At 36.5% G+C, this 11,902-nt stretch overlaps 1 long non-coding RNA gene across 2 annotated transcripts; it reads left to right on the forward strand.

Annotated features, from left to right (window-relative positions):
• The first annotated feature begins 282 nt into the window (after positions 1-282).
• Positions 283-11,044, forward strand: LOC137855444 (uncharacterized). Of its 2 annotated transcripts, XR_011095731.1 has the most exons (4): positions 283-473; positions 1,161-1,297; positions 10,512-10,683; positions 10,771-11,044. It is a non-coding gene; the product is annotated as an uncharacterized lncRNA (long non-coding RNA). The 2 variants fall into 2 exon arrangements; XR_011095730.1 differs by lacking the exons at positions 10,512-10,683; positions 10,771-11,044 and adding an exon at positions 1,723-1,851 and having other exon boundaries at positions 285-473.
• The last annotated feature ends 858 nt before the right edge of the window (positions 11,045-11,902 follow it).

Below are 11,902 nucleotides of genomic sequence, written 5' to 3' on the forward strand. Positions count from 1 at the left end.
AAGAAAAAGCTACTCTTAAAATTATATACTTCAAATACACACAGAGACTGGGAAGGGGGAAAGGAGTGCTAAAGAAATGCTGAATGCACTCTCAAGAAAAGCATACAGACCACGTTAGCTTGTGGGAATTTTTATTAGTTCTGAAATTAGAAGCAGGGCATTGGGTCTGGGGAGAGGGGAGTGTCTCAAACCAGCTGCAGCTCATTTTAATTAAGGGCTAATTAGCAAGTAAGGCTTGTGGAAGTGGGAGAAGTCTATGTCCCTATATAATACAGAGCAGCTCACTAAAGCAATTTTTGAGAGCTTGGGGTGGGTGGCACTGGCAGGGGAGAGAAGAAAAATGGTTAAATTTAGAAGTACTTGAAATTTTTTATAGGCATTTTATTTAAAAATAAAAAATTAAATTGTGTAGAATTTTCTTGGGTGTAAAGCTCTGATAGGAGAGAAATGCTAAACGTGGAGATCAATACTAGGTACAAAAATTTAGCCTTCTAAATCTGTTGTTTCCTCAAGAATTTTTTTTTCCTGTTCTTTTCTTTTTATTTCCCATGTCAGTTATTCAGATAGTTCTAGGTTGTGTTACTGTGTAATGTATCTTTTTGTGCAATAACTAACACTCATACCAGTTTTCTCCTAGTACTGAGATATTTTTGAATTGTCTGGCTATCTATGGTCTGTATCTCCTCACAGAATGTAGAGTAGGTTTGTGTTTACAAGATCTGCCTTAACTATAGTTTATTTAAATCTAATCTTTTCTTGCATGTGAGATCTTAATACAGGTGCATGGCTGATATTTCCTGCTGCTTCAAATTCTACTTAATGGAGGTATGGAAAGGGATAAAAATCTCCATCTATAGGGATAACAATTTCCAACTATTCAATAATATTGGAATGCAATTGGTTGAACTGGGGAGATGGCAAGGTTTTCTAATGACTGAAAAATGGCAGATTCTGTGCACACCTTGTTAGAGTGTGGGGAGATATCAAGAAAGAGCATGAAGGGAAATAAATGTCTCCAAACTTCAGTTCTAGGGAAAATAATGTAGTAAGTATTCTTGGAAGATGTTTTCAGACATATGAGGGACAGGATGTTGACTGCCAATGGGCAACATGGATTTATCAACGGTGACTTGTAATTAACCAAGCTTTTTGTTTTCTAGGGTGAAATTGCCGTCTTGCTTGGCAATGGGAAAGCAGTGGATGACATTTACCCTGATTTCAGCAAGCTTTCAGCATGATCTTCCATAGAACCCTTTTTTCAAGATGGAGATGTGTGGACAGGCACAAGGAATACAAGGTAGGTAGAAAATTTTTGAAAATTCAAATGGAGATAATCAACTTATTGAATTTTAACAGGTGATTGACTGAGTGGTCTTTTCTGAGGGTTAGTACTGGGGCTGCTGTTTTGCATCTTCACCTGATAAATGTCTTGTTAGTAGTGCTAGCTCCTAGTGTGACCCTATCTCAGGAGCTCTGTGGGCAAGACTCCTGATGTAGTAGGTGTGGTTGCTTCAGGTATAACACAGATAGTGTCTAGTGGTTCTCTGCTATTTTCTGGTTCTCTGACCAGTGACTTCTGTGTGCTCTTTTGGTACCTTTCTCCATGCCGCATACTATATTAGCTGTTCAGTCACAGTTTGTGTGTCTAGTTGGGCTTCTGTTCTCTGGTGCTCCTTTGGTTTTGCTTAAGTAAAACCTGGATATGTCTACTCTTCCTACCAGCACCACCAGGAAGGATTTCCCATCCAAGAAGAAAATTTCTTGGTCTTCAGCTCCTATTCACCTTAAGAATGCAATGTTTGTTGAATTTTTCTTTGCTATGTTTCAAACAGGAGATGGTTAAGCAACACATTTTTTCCTTCCCTGTTTATTTCCTTGAAGTCCAACTTGAGACACAAAATTTGTTAAGGTATAGACACAAACTTTGATTGCTAATGTTTCATTGATTCCACTCTTGTCACAAGATGTAATGGAAGTATGTTGGCCTAGTTAAGATAATGTACATTTTTTTAGGCTGAATGCAACTGTCAATGCAAATTTGTCTAGTGAATTTATGAAATGTATTTCTCTTGTACTTACCAGTGGCCAATTTGAGTTTCATGTGCTTTTCTGGTGAGCTAGCCATCCAATAACTCAGCATATATCTTGTGGCTGTTAAATCATGCAGATGGTCTAGAGGCGTGTTCAAACTAACATACTGCCTGACATGTGGAAACACTTAATACTAAGAGCAAGAGTTCATATCAACCTGTATGCTTGAAGATATGCCATTTAGACTGCCAAGTTTTAGGGTGAGGGTAGAGGTTCATGGCTATGTAGATATGGAATGTAGTAATATTCCAAAAGATAACTAGTAGTGTGTAAATTTGCAAGTAGTATCCAAAGAAGCAAAAACAACTTAGTCATGTGGCAATTACCATTTGGAACAGTGGCTCTGATTGCGATGCCTACAAGCGAAATAAATCTGAAATCCTAGTCTAATGCTACTGAAATGATCTGGTGGTCTTGTGTGGAAAGCAGAGTAATCCAAATATAGTTGTATGTAGGTTATGGCAGGTCCTCTGAACTTGGAAAATAACTTTTGTTGTTGTTTGCTTGCCTAGAAGGAAAAACAGTTCTTATTTTTAAAAGCTGTGAAACTGTTTCAGAAGATGTCTTCTCATCAACATAAAATTTCTGCTGTGCTCTAATGAAGTGTTGGCTTCTGGCTATGTTAAACTTGATTATAATTATTTTCCTCCTAACACCTTTGTATCTTATGATTCTTGCCTCATCAAGTCTGATAGCAGATGCAGAATTAAAAGAAAGTGCAAATGTTTAATTCATGGTAATTTGTTCAAATTTTTATGATCTGAATAAAATAGCCTGTATGATATATTTGATTCATTTTCTTGTGCTGGTTTAATAAATTGTTTTTGTAATTATTTGATGTTTTATAAAAAATAGATGCAGCTTAATGCCATAAATAACTTTTAAATTGAGGCGTTAGTTTAGGCAACTGAACAAAAGAAAACACAGAAACCTAAGATTTCATGCAACAGTCAGATATGTGGAACCTCCTAATTTTTCTATATAAATATTTGACAGTACCTCTACCCATGCTCTACTATAATGAAGAACTTAAAATAATGCTAAGTTCTAGAAGCATCTTTGCAGAGCATTAATATGTTTAATATTAAAGTAGTTAGTAATCAACCTTACATGACTTTTTAAGTTGTAGCCTAACTTTAAGGACAGTGCCATTATCTCCTTGAAAATTTTACATAAGCTTGTATGATTATCAGCATTCATAAATGTTTGAATTGCCAGCTGATGGGTTGTGTGGTAAGGATTTAAAGAAGTCCAAAATATCTTCCAAAACCCAATCTGATGTGCTAAAGCAAAGTTCAAAAACAATGAAAGGATTGTTAGCATTTCAAAAATCCAAATTTCTTTTTTCTGGCTCACAGCAATTTTGTTTGCTTTACCCCAATTTGGGCATAAGCAAAACTACAGAAATGAGAAAACCCAGCTTCCCTGCCATCTTGATTGCCAGTGTATTGAGTGGAGGGACCTCAAGCTCTGCATCTCCTTGCTGGTCTAGCATGTCCTCAACAGGGGTAGGTGAACTCTCCGTGCTTACAGTAGCAAGGACAATGGATTACAGTTTAAGTTAGTAGAAGATACTCCTACCTTTTTTAGGAAAGTATCCAGGAAAGCAAAGGAAGATAGTGGGTTTCTTTGGATGTATATGATATATAGAGATATATATGATAATGTGGTACGTTAAAATGCTGTACTAAATACATGGATGTTTGTTTATTCCTGCTTCTATGCTATTATTTCAGTTCTTCACTGTTCAGGAAATAATTTCATAATTTCTCTCCAAGCAATTATGCCAGCACATCAGGCAAACAATTTTATTACAAAGTATTAAAACTAATATTTGAAAAACACTGCAAAACTCTCAGGTGCCTGTCAAACAATATTAATTGGAAGTTATAATGCAAAATTGCTACATTGTTCATCCAATGTTTAACAGTCTTCATAGTGTTTTTTGTTAGGAATGGATATTCTTCTCCTGATGGACAGAAGGACAGAAGTCAGATTCTATCTTGGAAAGCTCCCAAACAGCACTAATTTAATTTTTTAATTTTAATTATTTTTTTTTAATTCATTATGCTAATCAGTCATTTTTAGCAAGATTTTTTTGGTAAGCCACACTTACTGTGTCTGCTGTGTCCTGCTATCAAGTTGGGTTGTTTTATCTTTTAGTTTAGAAAACTTCTCAGCTCCTTCAGATCAGTGTAACTGATTTTAAGTTTATTAAGCTAGTGTCTTAAATAGAATGATTTCTTTCTTTTTGGACTCAGCCTAAGTTATGGCCCTGGCTCAAGCAGTCTATTGTCTTCTAAAGTGACTTCTAAATCTAGTTAGTTCTGAATGCAAATTTCCAATGAGAATTACATTGGCCACCAAAATCCTTTAAGCAGCTGTAGAATATACAGTCTTGCTTTTAAGTCACTGCATGTGGTACTCAAGGAAAGGGTGGAGTTGCAGTGACACCAGGACATCAGGCTAGAGTTTTCTATTTCTTGCTCTCTACCTAGAGGTCCTAACAATTTGTCAATAACCTCACACACTTTGAGCTTCTTAGGCTTCAAGGTTTCTTTAGCTCTACTGCACACATCTTACCACATATTTCTCCTGGGTTATTTCCCTTGCCTTTATCCATTAGGTATTTTTGTGACCTGTTTGGTATTTCAGAAGTCCATTGAAATTTGAGTAATATGGAAGAGAACAGTGATCAGAAAAAGGAAAAAAACTATTACACTTTTTTCAAGGTACTATAAGAAGTATGCCCTGCTCTCCCAGTGTAATATAGATATATTGATCTACTTGGAGTAGGTGACATTTTTAAACAAACTCTACCAGAATTAATAGTACAGCCAGAATCACGTTCTCAGGCACACTTTCTAGTGTATCTGATGAAGTCAAGTAACTGCAGGCAAGCTCTGAAACTTACAAAAAAAAAAACAAAACTACTATATAGTAGTTTTACTACTATATAGAGTAGTATAATATACATTTGAGACTATAAAATTTGGTGTAACTTGGGATTTTGTACAGATATGTGACTATGAGAAGAACTTGTTTGCAACTACATTTAAGACTAAGTTTAGAACAGTATAGGGTTTTGTTTAAAATATATGCAAAAAAAAAAAGGCTTGCCTCTAGGTTTAATCAATTTGAAAATGTTTCAACGAAAGGCCAGGCAGAGCATTTTAGGTAAGATTAATGCACACTACTGGGGGGTTTTATATAAGTTCATTTTTCTTTTCTGTCTGCCATGATGTCAGTGGCTCATGTTTTCAGCCAGTAAAACACAACCTAAAATTATAGGTTGCTAAATACAGATAACTTGGCACATCACATAGTTTGACAGTTTATTTGTAATGAAGACCCCAAAGCAAAACCTAAAATGTTAATTGAGGCAGAGATAAAACCTTGCTATAATTTTTAGTTGTTGCAGCTTAAATTAAGGGACAGAAAATATGATAAAGCTCAACAATAGATGAATACAGAGGTGGGTGACTCAGAACAGGATTTCTCTCACTAGATTCCATTTAAGAGGCAAGGGTCATAATTTGAAGGTTAGACTTTCTGCAGCACAAGGACTTGTTAATGATGTAAATAAAACTGATTCCCCCTTTATAAATGGATTAATTCAGGCTTAGTAACCAAATAGGAAATAAGTTATTAATGTTTTATAACTCTAGGTTGACTTCAGATGCCTTAGAGTAGAGGTTATTTGAGAAGGGGAATTCTTTAATTCTGTAGGAATTAAAGCCAATTCCTATGTAGAGTTGTATCGTGTATTTCACTAGCAGGAGCCCACAAGAATGGAGATTCGCTATCTGTCAGTTAAAAGTAAGTTTGAGTATATCAAATGGGAATGAAACGTGTTCATGTTACATTGATCTTGAGGATAAACATGGTTGTGTGAATACAAAATTGGGGGTTGCAGTTTTCTAAAGAAATACTGCAGAAAATTTCAATTCCATTTGAATACCTTAGAGTCAAATGTCTATAACTTAGTTGTTAGGACAGTAGTTAAAAATTTCTTCAGCCTTTATTCCAATTGCGTTGTGTCTACTTCACGTCTGTTATGTGAACAAATCATTAAGTAAAACTTCACTTGTGCAGTGACAGTTTCCCAGGCTCTTCCCTTCAACTGAGTAATTTATCTCTGAGAATGTACAGTCATGCTTGTTTTCTAAATAACCCAAATCCAATCTTACTCCTTCTGAAGGTAAATAGGGTTTAAAAAATTAACTAATCAATGATGGAAGGTAAATTATCACAGTATTCCAAAAAGGCCTTTTTCATCAGAGGGAATAAGGGTGAAACAGAAGCCTCTTAAGTGAAATGTTTTAAAGTCCACTTCTACAAGTAATAAAAGCAAAGAATGGGGAACAGGTGAGATTCTTCATTGTGTTCAAAATCTGTATTATCAAAATAATATGATAATAAAAGTACATAGCTATTAGTGATGTAGTTGGAATCTAAACATAAAAATAACTGACTTTAGAGACTATCAAAAAGCTTAACATACTATTACTTGATCCATCTAGCATTCACTTTGTAATAAACAAAGCTAAATGTATAATTTTCCTAGTAATTGATGTTTTAGACCCTGAAGTAGTTTTAAGTGTAAGCAACTGCATTGTAGTTAGGCCTTTATATAAACATAATTGCATTGCCACCATACTTCACCTTAATCCCTAAGTGTCTGCTATGATTGCCAAGGGTGTTATTTGTCACTTCAAATTTGAAGTTAGATATTTGTCCACTGAGAATTGAACTGAGATTGATTTTTTTTTCATGTTGCATGAATACAGCAGATTGAGGTCTTATCAAGGGACATGCTAATTTGAAGTTTGATATTTAGTGTTTTTTTTTTTTTTTTTAGGGAACACAGCTACTGTATGATTTTTTTCTGCATTTAAATGCAGAAACTTAAACTCTGATTAGGTTACTCCAGAGCTATCGAATAAAGATCCATTAAATTATCAAGAAGCAAAATTGCAGGGAACATGATAGAAGAGGAAGGAGAGAGATGAATCACTGTTCTAAAGCCTCTGAAAGCACTGGTCTTCCTAGCAGGAAGACAGAAAAAGTTAGTTTCTGGTAGTTCTTTTCATTAATGCAATGTTGAAAAATGGCATATGTACCTCTACAATGCAGGGTATTCAGTGGAACAAATTCCTTCCTTACCAAAATTCTTTGAAATGTTTTAAGTCAGACATATGTAAACACAGTAACTTTTTTTGCAGAGCAGTTCTGTCATTTCCAATATTTCCACTCTGTGAGCATAAAAAGCTAAGCTTTGAGGTGGTAGCTGGACAGTTCATAAATTCAAAGTTGTTCTTTGGACCAAAGGGTAACTCATGATGATTTATCCACCTGTGCAGCTTGGTTCCTGGAATTTCATTTTAATGCTCCTTTGTTAGGTAAAATAATTTTGTCACTAGTGCATATTCTGAGTATGTGATGTTGAAAATATCTAAGATGCACATTCACAACAATTTATATTACTTGCTTAAGCCAGGCACTTGAACAACTAGATGGAGATAAGTACATTTGTTTCCTGTCTCAGCTGGTGAAGTTTTCCTTTGATATCAATAATAAAATGGTATGCTTAGTATATTCATCAGTGACAGTGGGATTGAGTACACCCTTAGCAAGTCTGAGAGTGATACCAAGCTCAGTGGTACAGTTGGTAAGCTAGCAGGACGTTGATGGGCTTGAGGAGTAGACCCACGTGAAACTCATGAAGTTTAATATGGCCAATTGCAAGGTACTTCACCTGGACTGGAGCAATCCACAATATCAATACAGACTAGATGATGAAATGATTGAAAGCAGCCCTGCAAAGAACGGCTTGGGGGAATGGACAACAAACAATGTAAACCAGCAATGTGCACTTACAGTTCCAAAAGCTTTACATATCCTGGGCTGCATCAAAACTATGTTCAGTAGGTGATTCTCCCCTTCTGCTCTACTTTCATGAGACACCACCTGGAGCAGTAGTCAGATTTAGAGTCCCCAGCACAAGAAAGATATGGACAACTTTGAGTAGATCAAGAGGAAGGCCATGAAGATGAGAGGGCTGGAACACCTCTCCTATTAAGAAAGGCTGAGAGAGTTGGGGTTGTTTAGCATAGATAAGAGGAGGCTCCAGGGAGACCTTTCAGTACCTAAAGGGGGCTTATAAGGAAGAGACACGTTTTATTGGGGGCTATATTGATGGGGCAAGGAATAATGTTTTTAAAACAAAAAGGATAGATTTAGATTGGATGTGAGGAAGACATTCTTCATTATGAGGGTGGTGAGATACTGGAACAGATTGTCCAGAAAAGTTGTGGATGCCCATCATTGGAAGCGTTCAAAGAACATTGGATGGGGCTCTAAGTATTCTCATGTAGTGAAAGATGACCCTGCACAAGGCAGGACGGTTGGAACCAGATCTTTAAGGTCCCTTCCAAGCCAAACCGTTCTGTGATGACATCAGCACTGACGAATTCTCTGGGAAATATCAGGATAGTTAAGCTGAAATTGCTTGGGTTTCCAGGCTCCCAGCACCCTCATTAAAGAAAGATCAATCTAGGCTGAATACAGCATTACAGAGTTTTCGAAGTTGTAAGGTGTATTACAATTGTAACCCAGCTTCCAATACAACAAAGTGAGAATAGTTCTGCCAGATATCTGTTTCGAATCCTGAAGAACCTAATTTGACTGAACTTTATCCACATGAAAGACATCCAGTTTTATCACTGAACAGTAGATGTTCCAGAACAGTGTGCTATGTATGTTATGGATAATGGTTATTAACTTGTACTAACAGGAATAAATGTATTGCCATGCAATGATTGTACCTCCAATTTAGCCATTATTTGAATTCTACCTACATTGTAGGCAACAAAACACAAAGTCAGTTGCTGGGCCAAGAACTCTGAAGAAAAACTGATTCAGTAATAAATAACACTGACTTGTATGCAATCTAGCCAAATATTAACATACTGGCTCTTAGACAACTGTGAAAATAAACAAAAGTGGGAGAAAGGAGTAGGTTTTGTGGTTGTGTACTTGTCACTTCATGTAGTTTTGGCAATGCTGAGGTAGATCTGGCCTTTCCAGATTAGAGAGAAATTTGGTTTTATAAGTCTTTACGAGAATAATACAGATTTTGCGTTCTTTTCAGTAATGCATATGATCTAATTGCTCTCAATTAACTGTAACTTTGTCAGTAAATTCTAAGTAAATCTGGTATATTCTCATGCTTTTGATATACTGAAGTAACCAGGGATTGTTTCATTCTGTACTTTCTATTCTTATGATAAAGCAGAATACCTATGCAATATTACTGTTGAATTTCATTTGCAAATTTCTTTTAAAGCAGGGTGGATAATAGTGCCAGAAGTATTCCCTCAATCTGCTGCTCTGGTTGATGAGTGGTAGCAGCCCTTTAACTAGCATATGGCAACAAACTTCTTGAATGCTATTGTTAACAGCTACTGGATCCCTTTTCAGGTGGTCTCCAATGCATACAGTACTAATGCTCATCCATTTCTAAAGAAGATAGAAAATAGTCTAATGTTGGCTCTGCTTTTCTCTGGCATTAGACATTTTACATTATTTACAATAGAAAAGTAGTTGCTAACAACAGATTGACAACTACCTTACTATAAGGTGCCTTCAGGATTTTGAAGCTACCCTTCCTATTTTAAATCTGCCTTTCCTGGATTAGGTGACTGTTTACTGGTTCCAAGCAATACTTTTTTTTTTTTAACTGTACATAGTGTCTGATAAGGTTTCTTCATACAGAGCTTAGATAATGATGTATGTAAGGAAATTAATTCATTCTTGTTTATCAATGTGTATGCTTCAATACTGTTCTGGACTCCATGTCAGGTTGCAAAGCATTCAGGAAAGTGTGTTCCTGCCCTGAAAATATGGTTATTTCCCTGTATTTTCCGGACAGAACATGGCATTTTTCCACACAGCTTTGCACCGTAGGAATGGCTGTGGTACATCAGGCGAAGTGTGCATCTACATGTATATGCTGTCACACATCATGACCCGTGTTTGATGAAAGGATAAAGGTACAGGAACAGGAGAAGCTGTGATTATTTTCCAGAGTATATCTTCCCCACTTGAGGAAATTACTGTTCAGAGTCCTGCAAACCAGAGAAAATGCCTTTACTTAATAGTCCACAGTTAATTTACTTTATAAATGTCCTCAACTTCTTCAGTTGTTTTTTAAATGCATCTAAAAGTTTAGATACACAAAAGCCTGTGGCAAGAAGCACTATGGTTTAGCTACACACTGAAAATGCAAACTTACTGTGGATCTGCCTGCTTTGTATTTCATTTTATTGAAAGAGACAATGAATGACTTGCTATCTTTTTACCTTTTATGTGCCACTCACAGCATCTGTCATGTACATCTCCACTCATCTTTTTTCCAGGCTGAAAAGTACTATCCTATTTTACGCTCTTCATGCTAATGCAGTCCTGTATCTTTGATCATCCTTCTTGTAATTCTGCAAGAACAAGAGAAGGTACTGCGAAGCTAAATGAGATTGTAGGGCAATCCAATAATAAGTGGATCTACAGGCCTCTCAAATGTTTTGCTTTAAGGTGTATTATCACCTCTGAAACTGTGCATCATACCCCAACCCAAATCTCCACCAGCTGGGGGAGACCATAGCATGTTTTCTCTTGCAGATTGGTACATTTGCCTCCTGCAATGAAGCCAGTCAGGTACAGGAGGAGAAGAGGGATGCTAAAGAGTGGGATTATATCCATGGTCAGATTACTGGGGAACATTAAGATAAAGGCAAAATTTATTGCAGTGTCTGTGATGCCAAGAAGAGTAAGACAGCCTTTCCATATGACCTGTATATCTTATGCTTAATACCTCTAACATTTCAAGGAGCAGTAGTAGTGTTTTTTCATTGTGTAAGTATAAAAAATACTCAAAATGCTTTGAAATTGTTTATTTGGATTTCATAAAACAACTTTCTGGGTTAAAAATGACAAGCTTTTTGCTTCTTTGTCTTTTATTCATTCTGGCATTTCTTTAAAATCTGACCCATAAACTACGTGGCAGGTTTTTTAAGCATTGCTTTTGTAAACTTTGCCTTGCAGACAGTAACCCTTTATAAAAAGGTGAATAGAACTGTATGCAGAAAAGACTTTCAAAATGGGTATATTATTTTTCCCGACTGAAGAGGTGCTTTGGAAACAGGCAGAATTCAGAGTGTTCCTGGTGTATCCTGGCTCTGTGGATGGTTTTGAAACACGGTCCACGCAGGAATGTTTTTATATGTAGTTCTGTCTGCCTGAGACTAAGTTGTCCACAAATACCATGTTTTTGTGACAGGAAAATTTGTGGGCTTTTGAGGAAGGAGTCATCTATCTGCCAGTCCCAGTGTTCTGTGGAGATGCATGTGGTCATGGTAACACTCTACAGTATATGCTATATGTAAAATTTTAATTTGAAAATGTCATGAGGTCTACTCTAGAACAAACTGGAATGTCTTTACAGGCAAGTTGTGAAGGTTCGGTGGTTAAACTGCCGTGTCTCTCACACCCAGCATCACCATGAAAGTAGATGTAGTTCTCCCACCCATGTAGAGACAATTTTCACAGACTATGAAGGTCAGCTTCCCACACTAAAATGCAAGAAAATGTTCCCTTGTTGTAGGAATAATGTCTGCCCTTGGCATTTACTGGCAGGAGTTACAGTGTTAGGCTATTGCTCATTTTGTTGACAGTCAATCTTGGAGCCATTACATGAATTCAGATGACACTTCTGGAAAGGAGGGGAAAGAGCTGAGGTGAGAACCTCAGAGTC

Source organism: Anas acuta, chromosome 4, assembly GCF_963932015.1.
Source record: "Anas acuta chromosome 4, bAnaAcu1.1, whole genome shotgun sequence".
Classification (NCBI taxonomy): domain Eukaryota; kingdom Metazoa; phylum Chordata; class Aves; order Anseriformes; family Anatidae; genus Anas; species Anas acuta.